Source organism: Sapajus apella, unplaced genomic scaffold (assembly GCF_009761245.1).
Source record: "Sapajus apella isolate SASKATOON/1434 unplaced genomic scaffold, GSC_monkey_1.0 scaffold2, whole genome shotgun sequence".
In the NCBI taxonomy this organism is placed as follows: Eukaryota; Metazoa; Chordata; class Mammalia; order Primates; family Cebidae; genus Sapajus; species Sapajus apella.
Window position 1 is genome coordinate 56,064,557 of NW_022436942.1, and position 15,641 is coordinate 56,080,197.

The 15,641-nt window shown below is 34.4% G+C and overlaps 1 long non-coding RNA gene across 7 annotated transcripts in view; it reads left to right on the top strand.

Moving 5' to 3' along the window:
• The window catches only part of LOC116565188, a 98,744-nt gene that overhangs the window by 62,407 nt on the left and 20,696 nt on the right, over positions 1 to 15,641 (top strand). For all 7 annotated transcript variants that reach the window (XR_004275309.1, XR_004275308.1, XR_004275313.1 and 4 more), the window contains one exon: positions 2,392 to 2,596. This is a non-coding gene — a long non-coding RNA (uncharacterized LOC116565188). The remainder of the gene's footprint in view (positions 1 to 2,391; positions 2,597 to 15,641) is intronic.

The following is a 15,641-nucleotide window of genomic DNA, read 5'->3' on the forward strand; positions in this document are numbered from 1 at the left end:
CTCTCTTATAGATATGATTGCAATGAAAAACTTTGTGTACTTAGCATATTTTATTCTCTGGGAATTTCCTAGGAAGATGTTCCCTCTAGCCAAAGAGCAAAGATCTTTCTGACTCATTCTAACTTCCTGAGTCAAAGTCATTTTCACAGGAACAAATAGTGAGCATTATTAATGCTTATTTTAAAATCTTAAAAGAAATGTCTACTTTGAACTCTTTAGGAATAAACTCTTTCCAGTATTTTAAAGATATAATTTTGAATAGATATGTTATTAATATATGGTAATCCATATAAAACCTAAAGAGTGAATTTTTGCATCATTTAACTTTAAAAGTAGGTGAATGGGCTGAGGAGGATGATATATGCAAGGTAAATATTTATTCTTCATTGACATGTATTTCCTGAGAAACTGCTCTTTGCCAGCCCATATAGTGGTTGCCAAGGCTATGATAATGGATGGGATACAAACAGCTCATCTCCAAATAGAACATCACTGAAAGTCATATCACGGATTCTTTGTCCTTGACATTGTGCCACAGCGTACTCTTGTCCTGACATTTCTGATTTCTTTGTTCTTTTGCTTGTATGGAATCGGACTCATTTCTTACTATCAGCCCAAAACATGAAGGATAAAGAGTATCTTACTCTCAAAAAGATATCTTTATCTATATAGATACATAATTTTTAAGAATTTCTAAAATCATGTTTTCTTTCTCCCATGCCAGCTCTGGTGGGACTTTAGAAACCCTTTTGTCTTCCCAGGATGAAAGTATCTTGCTTCATAGTTTTAGGAATCCCTAAATCGTCTCATCTTCATTGTAGGTATCTTAGGTTGTGTCTACATACATTTATCGGTTTATCTTTGCAGCGCTTTAAGCTAAACAGAGATTTTGGGTTCTCCATGGCAGGGAAGTCCTCATGTAAAAATAAAATGTAATTTAGGATGTGTATCATGAATTATTAATATAGTGCACCATAACTGCGTTTTCACAGATAGAGGTAAAACATTTTAGGTTGTGTTCAGGAGCCAAAAACACATAATTCTTAGGTAAAATCAACTTCAGAATTACATTTCAACTTTTCTATAAATTTCTCCATCCCAGAAAGACTTACTAATTTGTTGATAAATAGAACTTTATTACTGTATGATACACAATTCTCTTTCAAATTCTGCTGTGCAAACTTTTTATTTTGTTGATACTCAAACACTTCAGTGGTAATTCTTTAGTAAAAATTGCATCAAGGTAATGGCTTACCATGTAGATCAAGCCCTTTGCTGCTCCATTGGATGCTTTGCTCTGAAAAATACTGTTATAATATTTAGTAGGTATGTTTCTACTCATTACCTAATATATATTGAAATTTCAGTAAATTCATTATGCATGTGTTGTGTATATAGATCAACCAATACATACACACTTACATATGATTTCAGTAAACTGACTTTTTGAAGGAAAAATTTGTATTAATATAATGATATCTTCCCCAGCTTAAATTTGCATGTTATTTTTAGCTAACATGCCTAAATTAGTTTTCTCACATTATTATATAAAAATATGATTTGAACTTTTAGGAAAGATAAGTTTCAAGAATTGGATTTTATAGAGTACTTGTCTTCACAAAAAAGGGATAGATGGAGATAATTTCCTTTTTTAAAAAAAATTCATTTATTATACTTTAAGTCCTGGGGTACATGTTCAGAACATGCAGGTGTGTTACATAGGTATACACGTGCCGTGGTGGTTTGCTGCATCCATCACTCTGTCATCTACATTAGATATTTCTCCTAATGCTAATTTCATAATGTCAGAATACTGATTCCACAGGTTGACTTGGGCTACCTCATTGTGAAACTGGCTCTGCCAGATAACAGTCGACTCATGGGCATCACCAACATAGCACAGAGGTAGAGAAGAAAACATTAATACAAGGGCATCTGAAAAAGGAGCTTTGATCGATTTTTTAAAACTTTCCTTAAATTTCTAATATCCTGTAGCCTTAACATTGGGATTGAAGTCCTCCCTGTTGCAACTTAGCACATACCCTGCTGTCTGAACTCAAAACCCTAGGAACTACTGAGATTTGAATGTATTCTTGGTTCCAAATCAATCTTGTCACTCCTTGGAAAGCAATGCAAGATAATAAGTAGTATTCACCTGATTGCTTTCCTGCTCTGAGACAGCTGGTGACGCGTGTCTTCCTGATAACCATGAGTTTCAGATCTAAGGCAGGGATAAAGGGAAACTGGAAGCTCTCGGAATCTAAATGTGACAGTCGACGGCTGAGGAGAGGGTCAGAAGGAATAGAATCTGTGACACGTATGAGAAAGGAACAAAATTTATCTGCTCTGGTTGCAATGATTAGATGTCTCTTTGTCTGGCTTTCCTTACAGTGGGTGACTGATCGTACCCGCCAGCTGGCTAATGTCATAATTAACAAAGTTGCTACTACATCTGCAAAGTTTAATCGAAAAATTTGCCAGTGATACGATGGCATTGTCTCAGAGATCACAAGGGACATGGAGTCGACTTTTGCTCAAGGTGGAACGACAGAGCTGTGTAGGCAAGATGAGAAATTACGAACTTGTTCGGCCAAAGGTATGTTTCTTTCATAATTCCACATCCTAGGTTTTCTTACTAAGATTTTTGTTTGATGGTTCATGGTTTCCTTTTTTGTTTCTTGACCGAATTGAGTCAGAAGAAGATCCAGATGCTTTTTGGGCATTTACAGCATATTCTCTGAAAGCTTTTTATTTTTCCTAAATCTGTAAATTTATAATATAACTAAGCAGCTTTTGATGATGAAAATGGAATATAAGGCAATAGTTTGCTTGTTGGGTCTAGCTAATCTTTGTCAGTTTTCCGAATAAGTATTTGGTAACAGATATCAATGGTACATTTAGATTGTGTAGCATCGGATTTATTTTGCTCAACAATGTAAAAGCCGTTGCTCTGCATTATTCTATTGTGTCAACCTAGTTCTAGGACAGGAAAAAAAGCAAGTGTAGTTGTGGAATATGTAGAAATTCTATTTTAGTTTCAATATGTGCTCAAAGGAAGGCTAAGGTCTTGACTTTAAGTTGCACAAAGTAATTGGGGCTTTTTAAAACAACATTTATAAGGATGACTATCTCTTGAAATTATGTGCTATTCTCCACGGTCAGTCTGGTCATAGACTATTTACGTGCATTTTCTTTTTACCTTGATTTGCTTTGCTTGATTGAGTATTCAGGCTTTGAGGAGTCTCCCAAACCATAGCCTTCCTGTATTGCTAATTAATGAATGTGAATATTGATGAGGAAGGGCACACATGTCTGTGTATGTGGCTGTGCACTTAATCTAAGTACAAAGAAGGAGGAAGAGGTCTCAAAAAATATGCAGAAAGCAAGTTTGGGTTATTTATGCCATGTCACACCACTGTTACAGTACCTAGGCAATCAATTTACAATATAATTGGGGACATGCATTAAGGTTCTTTCCCTCCGTGGTCATCCGAGCCACTATATCACGGCAAAATGCAATAATTTGTCTTTTGCCTATTACTATTGTGGTTTGTGTTCACAGCAGTTTTTAAATGTCATGAAATAACATTTTGGAAACAAATTTCGCACAGCATGTATATTTTAATAAGCTCATTTAAAGTTTCTCATGGTTTTATTTCTAATCATGGGAGACTAGATATTATCAATATATTCATTTTAAAATTTGAAGATCACATTTTATATACTCAAATAAGAAATGAATCATTTTATGAGATTATGAATTTTAAAGCCTTTGGGTGTCCAGATAATTTTAAACACTGTTTATCAAAATTTTGGTGGAAATTTGACTTCACACATTTCTAGCCGTCGCTAAAATTTAATGACATTGATAAGAGAAACTGGAAGTGGAGATTTAAATCATTATTTTATTATATTCTGGACACAGTTTTTACAGGAGAATGTTATTCTTGTGATAACTTTGTTTCTCTTCTTTAACTTTGATTCCCTACCCCTAGCCCAATATCTGGCACATAATAGGCATTCAGTAGGTATTTATGATGAATAAATCAATGAATTTAAGTATTTCCACTGTTATTCAAAGATGGTTGACGTTTGCTTCCTTCAAATCTGTAACTTCTGTATGCAGCAAACATTGTGAATAGAAATAAGTAGATGAAAGGCACAATCACAGACAATAGGGAGGATTAAGTTCCTAAAATCATATATTGTTATTTTAATCTAAACCACCATAATATTTTGTGTAATTGAGATTTGGTATTGTCAGAAGTCTGTTGGAGTATTGAAGGTCTATGAGGATTAGAAAGTGCCCAGAAAGTGGTTCACAGCTGATGTCCCGTTTTTTTTTTTTTTTTTTGCTTGTTTGTTTGCTTTGTTTTTAAACAGGATTATCTCCTGAGATGTGTAGAAATGAACTGTTGTCAGAGTTTCAAAGGAATTAATGTTTTTTGGTAAAATGTGCTAATGTAAAGAGTTAGAAGATTAGTGACACATAAGGAAGGCAATGCGTTCTTTCGCATGGAAATAGGAATATAATAAATGTCCTGCAGGTGACTGGGGCTGTAGCAATTTTATTGAAGATTAAAGTTTGATTGACCTTTGTTAGGGTGATTCACCCTTCTGAAATTAAAAGCCAGAGCTGAATTATTCTGCTCAATTTAAATGCAAACATCGAGCAGGTCCTATGTCATTCAAATAATAATAAGAAGAAAACCTTCCTATTTTAATTCTCATTTTTGCACCTCTGAGTGGTATGCTGCTTTAGAGGGACCGTAGCTCTGACAAAGGCATCCTGGTGGCAGAAAATATACAATAACGTTATAGATAATTGGGAACATATAGGAAGAGTTCCAAGCACTACTCTCTGCATTTGAAACATCTTAAATCACCATCCCAACAAAAGCAGGGAGCATGAAGCCAATCTCTGCACACTGAAAATGCATGCTCCCAATAGAAAAACAACCTAGGGATGTCCTGAAGGGGTTAGGAGTAAGTGACAATGGCCTCTCTATTCTAATTTAGTGCCAACCGCTAACACTGCAGATCATATCCATGTTAAATCTACATGATGTCTCCTGAAAATGCGTGCTGTTTGGTACAGTTGCTTATGAAGCAATTTCTAAAAGTTGATTATTTCTGATGTCTGGAATTTCATTCTCCATGATCTCTGATAGTTTCTGAATGTATTCAGTACTTTCATTAAGTTCAAAAATGCTATAGGAGACGCTAACTAATTATTTGCAATGCCATTTAATGGTTTATTTTTATTTTTCTTTGTTACATTTTCTAAGCCTTTATGAGTAGTTGTGTATTCACATTGCTTCAAAAACTGTTTCCATTTTTCTTATCATATTAATTTTTTTTAGTTCTAAGTCAGTGAATATTTTTAGTTTTAGTTTCCATCATATAGTGAATGCGTCTTCCTTTTATGTGTCTGTGAACTATTAAAATGATAATAAAGGTTCTCTTCCTTCCACATGTAATTTATTTCTCTCTTTTCATCAAAGAATTCACTCTGAATCTGTCAAGGTAGAAAAGTCCAAGGCATTATAGTGTAAAAATTAAGAAGCCTGAGGTGCTATAGTTTATTTTTACGCAAGCTTTTCATGTATTCTTTTAACATCCTTCTGAAAGATAGGCTTCTACTCCAAGCCTGTGAAGAAAGTCAAAGATGAAAAACTTGTGATAGAGTGACTGAGATTATTCAGCGGGCAAAGTCACTCTGGCATCCTCCAGAGAGCTGAATAATACCTTGAAGCATATATTAATAATATGTTTAACTAAGATCTGTTTGCTGTACGGATAATTTCCTAATTCTTAATTGTGGGACAAGTATTCAACCATGAACTGTAAACAAATACGCTGTTCTGTACCTTGTCTGATAAAGTGTAGATTATCAGTTTTAGCTTCAGTACATTGAATTGTTAAACTTTAAAAAACTCAGTTGTTTCATGATAAGACTTGTTTTCTTGTTAAAGACAATTTTAACCTAAAAGATAAACATGACCACTAAATTATATCTCTAAAATATAAACACTATTAATTCTTCAGACATAATTTTATTATCTTCTTTAATTTGGATTAATCTTATTTTACCTCTTACCAGAACTAAATAAAAATAATCATCAGTATTAAAATTTGCTATAAATACAACATTCTCTAAAGTACAAAAAGCTAATGTGCTGAACTACATCCTTCTCTACACTGTCATTAACGATTCGCAGTCTTTTTATTCAAGAAAATCATGGGTTTGGAAAGTGAAATTCATATTGTCTCAGTGTAGAAAAAAGTGTTGGTGAAAGAGCAAAGGAAAATAAGATTATATTTTGCTAAATCCCAAATCCAGTAATTTATTTTGCTTCAGTGTTCTTCGAAGACATTTTATTTCTATATGTTGCATTTGTTTTCTATCAATCGATTTCTATCTAATCCACCCAGTCCCAGTCCTGACATTTTCTCTTATAGTTGTGAAATAACATTCTTTGTTATGAATAAGCCAAGATTAATCCATTTGATATTTCATAGACTGCATATTTTAGCTGGCATACTTCTGTTTAAAAAGCAGACTTTTAAAAAGTGACTAATGGTGTTATTTTATTGGTTATGCATTGTTTATGAGTCAGCAATTTAGTTAAATATTACAGAAATTTAGAGTAGATGTATTATGAGCAATTTTATTCTGCTAGACTAAGAAGAGATAGTATCAGATTCAAGAATTTTCTAGTTTTTTAAAATTATTCATGGTAAAAAAGTAGTCACATATGAATTTTCAAGATTATCCTCTTTAACAGACAATAATTTTAAAATAAAATATTTGATTGATAATGGCCAATGAAATTACTTCTTGTAATTTGTTTAATACAATAATAATAAATGCTCTAGAAACAATAAGTGTCCCATTGTTAACTTTCCAACTTAATTAGGAAGATTAGTTTTCTAGGGCTAGTTTTCAAGTGAGTTGAAAGGTGACCTAATATAGTGTGGTAGTCTATGGCCTATTTGATACAATCTATGCTATTTGTATTAAATTTATCATACTATCTCTATATATTACTTTGGAATCAGAAAACTTTGTAAAAAGATACTTTTATCTCAAGTGTCTTCAGCATTAGCATTTCTAGAGCCATCATTTACTAACCTTTATTCAGTTTCAACAAGCCTTTATTAAGTACCTACTATGTTTCAGGTACTCCCCCTAATCCAGTGAGGTGACCCTATGAGCCATGTATAAACAAGAAACTCACACTCAGATTGGTGAAGGTTTTATCTGAAGTCAGATAGCTAGCCAGTGGCACAGCCTGGTTTGGAAGCTGGTGACATAGCTCAAGCCTTTCCTTCACCAAAGCTGTCTTTGGGATAATCATAACATTCCACTTTGCTAAAACTTGACCATGAGAACAGGATTCTTTAAACCCTTTCCCCAGAAAAAGGAATTTACTAAAACTGAGGAACTACAAAGAGATAATTAATTCTCTACTGATTTCCTCTGGAGGAAGTAAGAGAAGAGGGGGTTTAGAGTGCTTTGAGCAATACACTGGTACACCCATGCAATGAACATTACTCAGTGGGCTCATTTCACAGAGAGAAGAAATTTTCCTCCCCAAATATTAATAGTTTAGTTCATTGAAAACCAATCATTAAGCTCTTTAAAAAATTGTCTTTACTCATGCCTGTAATCCCAGCACTTTGGGAGGCCAAGGTGGGCAGATCATGAGGTCAACAGATCGAGACCATCCTGGTCAACATGGTGAAACCCCATCTCTACTAAAAAAATACAAAAATTAGCTGGACGTGGTGGCACATGCCTGTAGTCCCAGCTACTCGGGAGGCTGAGGCAGGAGAATCGCTTGAACCCAGGAGGTGGAGGTTGCAGTGAGCTGAGGTTGTGCCACTGCACTCCAACCTAGCATCTGATGACAGCACAAGACTCTGTCTCAAAAAAAAAAAAAAATGTCTTTAAAATCTTTTGTTTACCTATCTTTTAAAATTCATAAATAATGTTGTTTAACAGAATCTTAAAGTCAGAGGCATCTGTCCTACCTCATATGGTTTCGTTGGTGTGAGCAGTTTGACAACCTGTTGATAAATGTGTCTCCATATTTTATAGTTCCTGCTCTTGAAACTGAGTATAAGTGTGTTGGATGTCTATGCTGTGAAGAATTGCCCAATTGTTTATGACAAATGCATTTAAAGAAATATGTGGAAAAATTATTTTTGATAAATACCAAAAAATAAATATAGAAGTACGGTATTGCTGCATTGTGGGAAAAAAAAGAGATCATGCAAAATAATTTTAGAAACATTTTTTCTCCTTTTCTGACTTATGAGAATAAAAGAATTAACCTGAGTTATGCAAAAAATAGACTTCTGCAAAATTTGGGATTGACAGTTGCAGTTGCATTTTCACTTAGTGATTTCATCACCCTTCTCATTGTTGATTCTCATTGTTGGTTTGTAAACTCTCCGAAGTTGACACAGAGAAGTGTGATCAGTCTAAATTCATCTCTATATTTATTTTCAGGGCCTAGAAGAGACCCTGATATGTGGTAGACACTGAGGAAGTGTTTGTTAACTTGGATTGAAAGTTACCATTAAGATAAAGCTAGGGACACTGAGCCCAGTACTCCATTATAAAGGCCTTGTGCTTACACTTAGAAATAAACTTAAGCTTCAAAGTCTGAAAGAGAAAAAAGAAGCAGGAATTTGTGAGTGTGTTTATTATATACAAATAATCTCCATCCTAGATAATTTGTTTGTTTTTGTTTGTTTGTTTTGTTTTTAGATGGAGTCTCACACTGTCACCCAGGCTGGAGTGCAGTGGTATAGTCTCAGCTCATTTGCAACCTCCATCTCCTGGGTTCAAGCAGTTCTCCCCCCTCAGCCTCCTGAGTAGCTGGGATTACAGGCACCCGCCATCATGCCCAGCTAATTTTTTTTTTTTTGTATTTTTGTAGAGACGGGGTTTCACCATGTTGGCCAGGCTGGTCTCGAACTCCTGGCCTCAGGTGATCCACCTGCCTCGGCCTCCCAAAGGGTAATTCTTGTATCTACTTCAGATGCTTTTTAAAATGATCCAGGTTTCTTTACTTTAGTTTTAACTTATGCCCCTAAATATCTCCCTAGCCAGAACTTGTTAGTCACTAGTTAGGCACTTACTACTTCACAACAATAAAATTAGTTTTTCTGAACTGATTAAAATATTTAATCAAAATGATCAGTTTGGTTTATGTTTGTAGAGAGAGAAGAAAAACAGCTTAGAGTCTTCATTCTGAAAATGAATGAAAAAGTAACTAAAGGGCATTGTGTAGAATCAGAGAAGTTGAAGAATATTTGCAGGAAAATAGATTGCTATTGTGATTCTAATTACAAATGAAAGTGTTTTGTAGCAGAGAAAATTAAAGCATGTAATAAAATGAAACATACTGAGAGAATCTTCCCGAAGAGCTGCTAGACAAGATGGAAGAGCAAGTTTGACCAGCATCCTTTCTAAGTATATAAATACTTGAGAATTCATTAACCATTTGAGTCCTGCTTGATGGTTAAACCCTTAGGCAGTTTTGAATCAACTTTACTATGTGGAAACATTGAGGAAAACATTTATGAAAACTATGATCCAATTTCTGGAAATATAGGCCAATTAAAGACTGAGATTTAATTTAGGAATTTTACTCTGCATGATGTATACATTAATGATGATTTTCTTGTCTCATTCTTTATCTTCACAAGCAAAAGGAGGTTTTTACTTATTGACATATTACTGAAGAATCTCGCTTTTTTTTGCAAAATTACACATTTTTTTGCATAAATGTGCCCAATTACCTGAATTCAGTTTTGATTAGCAGTGTTAATTGATGCAGCTGTGGATGGTATCTGTTTACCCAAATTACCATGTGCAAACAGCAATATGTCTGGAAGTGAATATGCTAAACTGAAAATACTAATTAGGTAAGACAGATTGTTATTCAAGTCACATCGTGGAGCTTTCTAATGAAAGCCTGGATGTGTCAGGGTTTCATGATATTCAGACAGAAATGTCTATATTATATATGATTTCTAAATTTAATTCATAAGAACAGATGGGATGTCAGCCAGAGTTCTTCTGCCTTATTCTGGTATTAATGTGAATATTTTGCTCAACTGGAGATATATTCATGTGTTTTTTTGTGGGAAACTCATCATGTGCTTTGACAATATGCCAGCCCTGTATATCCAGACACATCTATTTTTTGATCAATATATTCGAAGAATATATCCACCTACCATCCCAAAGATGAAGATGAATAAGCCATCTTGCAAGCTTAATCACATCAGCTGGTTAATTTAATAAAATTAAATAATAGAAAGGTTAGTTAAACAGGCAGCTTAACTGAATAATATTTTATGGATGTTTTCCTTTGCACACCCCAAAAATAATGATAAATGTTTGATCCTAGGATTCTTAAGAATCAGTGAGCAATTCACAGGACACAGAAAGGTGAATTATCATGGACTTCAGGTTGTTTTGGATCTTTAATCATTTAAAAATGGACAGCAAAACAGTGCTTATTTTCAAGTGCCCAGTTTTATAGTGTTAACAGCCATTTTTGTTTTTGGTTTCCATTACCTTTGTCTTAATGCATAACCTGCTTTGCTTAAAGTTATTCTTGAAAGAAAGCATTAACGTTTACTTTCTGCTGTAGCACTTAGAGCTCAGTAATGGCACTGTAAGTTAGAGGTATCTGAAGCTTAGAGTACAAATCCTGCACATCAGATAGTGAAGACATAATGGACCCATCTTTCCTCTCCTAAGAGGTGAAATAACTGTGCTTAATGCATAAAAGTCTCCTCTTCCCAAAGGCTGTGAAAATAAGGCCTCTTGACTCAACCTGAAGAGTTTAAGATCCCTATTAGATATTTTAAGATGCCACGAGCTAAATGGGGGTGATTTTCATGATGCAAATTTGAACATAATTATAGTTTGGCACATTTAATTTAGGTTTAAGTGAGAATTATAATTACCAAAAATTGAATTATTTCAATTATGCTAATTTCTATCCCCAAAGTTTTGTGTAATTTGGGTTCTCTAAAACAGGTTTAGATTCTGCAGAATTACAATTGGAGTCTAATACTAAAAATAAAAAATTTGTGAAAATGATTCAAAAATGATTCACAGCTAGTCACACCTTAGCTACCAAAATGTTGATGTACTGCTAACGGGCCCAGGAAAACTGGAGGGTCTGGAAATGGCTTAAATCAAAAATAGAAATAAAGGGCATTATGTGTTAACTGTTTGGGCCATTCGATTACCGTTTTCTACATCAATACCAATTTTAACATATTCTTGCTATTTGCTGTCTAATCAATGAAGCTAATTTCAGTATTTTAAAAATAAAATTTGTGTGCATTACAGTTATGATTATTTAATAGTACGCTTTCAGGAAAAAAAGAATAGTATAGTTACCTTCAGAATTATCTTGCCTTTGATTATCATTTAAAAGCATTAGGCCTTTCAAAGGTGCTTAATATAAAATTCCTTCATTCTTGAAGATGAAAATTTGGAAAGTTTCATTTTCCTATGGCTGATGGTAGCTTGGTAAATTCTCCATGGACAGTGCAAGAGTTCATTGTTACAGAACCAAAGTGTATGTGTATGTAAATGTATGTGCACATGTATTCATAAAATCACCTAACCACTGAATTCAGACACTAGAATCGCCAACCACTTTGATTTGTCAGGTATGTTTGCTGCTGACTTCACTAAGGCAACTGCTAAATAAACCTAAGACTGCTTTTACAGCACAAAGGAAGGAAATCATGTGGAGATTTGAACTTGTTTTGCGTAAGGCTCTTGACACACATGAGCATTTATACATTTTAACTTTAAAATGGGAAAACAGCTCAGTGATATCAAATCAGAAACAGGGTTACAGAATTTTATCAGACATTTCAATGAATTGTCTTTAGGCAAATCACCCAAACTCTGTGTGCAAATTAATTAATTTTAAGAATAAATATAGCTACCTTTCTGACTTATTAAGGATTTATCATTTGTGCCCAAGGTTCAATGGATCTGTAAATGAAGTGTATGAATCTTGTCTTTGAACTCTAATTGGCATGTGAGGGAGGCAGGTCTGACTGAGTTAAAGGCTGAAGGACTTAATCCTTTGAAGAAATTTTGATTTAGTTTTATTACTTCTAAGTGTTGCTAATATATTCTAAAATTAATTTGACTCTGACTGCTTGGTGTATCCTGATTTCCTTTCCAAGGGATAGACTGTAGGCCCCTTGAGGGAAATCTCCTCTTTTGTTGTTAACCTTCTGCCCAACCACAGCCACAGCTTTACCACGGAGTAGTGTACTAGTGTGCACACAGCAGGGATGCTTGAAGAGCTAATAGAGTGAACAGTGGCTACCATGAGTAAAAACCATGACCATTAACTCCATTTGTAATTGTCAATCACCTATATTTCATGATCAGTGTATTACCTGGCCCTAGGGTCCATAAACCCCCTGAAGACATTAAAAAAAATTTAAAGCTCTTGTTTTTGAAAAAGCTGTATATTTATGGTTGGCTTATTGTCCGGTCAAAAAAACTAACATGTCAGAAAGAATGGAATTCATTAGAACTTGCTCCCTGCTAAGTATAGCACATGAATTAATATATACTTGGATTAATGCAAATTTCAGACAAATGGGATTTGAATTGCTAAGCAAAGCTTTGTAGACAGGCAGATCTAAATTCAAATTTTACCTCTGTTATTTGCTAGCAGTGTGACTGTAAGGCATCTTCCTAGCTCTTTTGGGCCTTAGTTTACCCAACTGGAAAAGACAGAAACTAATACTTATTTATAGTCGTGTTATGAATGAACTATATAATGTATATAAATGCCTTCGCCCAATGCCTAGCATTGAGCTAACACTCAGTAAATAATAATTACTGCATGACGTACAGTAGCTCTGTTTTAGAAACCAACAGAGGCAATTAGGGAAGGTTTTAAAATCTGGCATTCATTAATTTACTTAAACTTTTATGCAGTAAAATTTCCTATCAGTGTGAGTGTATTTATAGATTAGACAGATAGATAGATAGACAGATAGATAGATAGATAGATACATAGATAGATATATACATAGATAGATACACAAGCCTATTTTGTCCCAGGTATATATGTATGTGTTTTGTATATATACATATATCATTTATGTAAGGACAAAACTAAATACCTGGCTTACTGAAAGTATATAGTATATACACTTTTGGCTTTCTTCTTTTCCAATGGTTTCTAATAGCTATACAACATTTCATAGCTCAAAAATAATTCTATACATATTATCGTATTTGATTTTCACAGCAGCAAGACAGGACAAGTGCTATTGCATTCATTTTTTTTAAAGTACACAGAGATGTTAAGTGATTTACCTGGTATTACTTCGGTGAAAACAGGAAAGATGAAGGTAGGAGAATACACTTGAAGTCTTTTTCCAGACTGTTTGGAAAAACAAGCTAATAATGCTATTTCTCCATGGAATATTGGCAAACAAAAATGTCTTAAATGAATAATACTACACTTAAGTTTAGATCGCAGAAGTGAGTATATTATGAAATCCAGATATTATCCAGGTTTGGAAAGGTGGTAGAATTAGTTTCTCCTCAGAAAACATTTATTAAGATACGCTGACTCACTGCATTGCTTACAACAGTTAAGCATTCTCATTTCCACTCTTATTAATAGGGCTTGTATGGGATGGAGTAGGTGAGTTAGCAAATCTGGGACCAGGAACCTAGGTCTCCATCAGGCTCAGACAAAAGCTGAGAGATCTAAACATGGGAAAACGTCTAGAGATTTCTTAAGAAATTAGCACATGGAGCCAGATTAAAAAAAAAAAAGAAGATTCTTCCTTTTTATAAGGGGTTAGTTGCAGAAAACAGAAAATGACCCAAGGAAGCCATTGGATTATAATATATTACTGATTCAACAATTATCTTACAAATACCAACTGTATGTAAGCTATTGAAAAGGTATCACAGGAACATAAAATGTACAAGGCACAATGTCTTCAAGGATCTTAAATACCTAGCCTTATTATATAATAATTACTATATGCGTATTGCAACAATGATATCATTAACTGATAAATTCTTTGTCTTTTAATTCTGAGGATATTAAGAAACACATTCATTCATGTTTCTTTCAAAAAGCATTTATTCCTTCTTGCACCAGGTAGTGGAATATGAATGTGAGCTTGGAAGTCAGAAGGCTTGAGTTTAGATCCTTGGTTTTCCACTGATGAGAGGTAGGGACAATTATATGAATGTTCAGCTTTTGTGTCTATAAAATTGAGTTGATCATAAGATTGATATGAGAATTATTATTTGTAAGATACTGTGTATGGCATACACAAGTACTACTACTATTATTATGCTTCTCCACTCAAGGGATATACAAGTAGTTGGTGAGTGAAATAAACACACCTAAAGCAACTAGGTAATTTTAATATGACATGGAAATAATTGCAACCTCACTTGGCCTGGACTCTACAGGTGCTGATGAATTTAGAAATAGGAAGGGGCTCCTGGAAAAAGAGAACATAAAACCAAAAATGATTTCTGTACCATGTGGTGTCTAGATCTAGCCATGTCTTCGTTCAATATTTGCAGCCTGATGAACATTTCCCTGGGGAGCACTGTGAATTTAGGAACCTACAACATCTGTGCAATTTAAACAGAACAAAAGCCCAAACCCCAAAACACATAGAATATGATTTTTTATTCAGTGTGGCTGAATAAGACCACATCCATCCCTGAGGCTTTGATTCATGAACTACATGGCCCTGATTGACATCAGGTTGTTGCCTTCTCAGATGCCACACATGGCAGAGTTTTGGTGTATTTAGACTTGTTCAGGATTCTTACATCCCGAAAGTCCAAATTAGATTTTTGTCATTAGCTTGTCAAGCTTCTCTTAAGTCCACTTAATGAGGTCTGCAATGGAATGTCTTTTATGTTCTGTGGGCTTTATGCTTTGTCTCAGCTACTCTCAACTGTGGCTGAGAAGTTAATGAAGTTACCACAGTGTTCATTTGAGGTCTGCTGCTTTTGAAAACACACCTCGTATGTGTTTGGGTATTTAAATTCTGTTTTCTAGCTTTTAGGGTTTATATCCTCGTGGTGCATTCAAGTGCTATGGAAATAAGACCAGATGGATGTGACAACCAGCCATTCGGGAAATTACATACACATTACATTTTAAAAAACCAGTGTACATATGTCTATCTGGATGTGCTCATATGCTGGATTATTTTTGTTGCATCCAAATGGTTGGGATTTCAGTGAAGCAGTTACTTAGAGTGTTAGCACAAGCATTCCTTCCAGGGGAAAAGTGGGGCCAGCACCAAGCCATTTTGTCAAAAAGGGTTGAATGTGGGCACCGAGTAAAGGTCATTCTGCATTTTTCTGCCTTCTTTTAGTTTTTTCCGTAGCTCTCACCACTGTAAGACTTCATACCATAAAGTTGTTCGTTATCCGTCATCCCTCTAGAAAGTAAATGCTGTAAAGACTGGAAATTTTTCTCCCCTCTTAAATACTTTAGTGTTTGACACATAATGAGCACTTTATATGTGATAATGAGTAAATTCACAATCACTGAGATAATGAAATCATATTT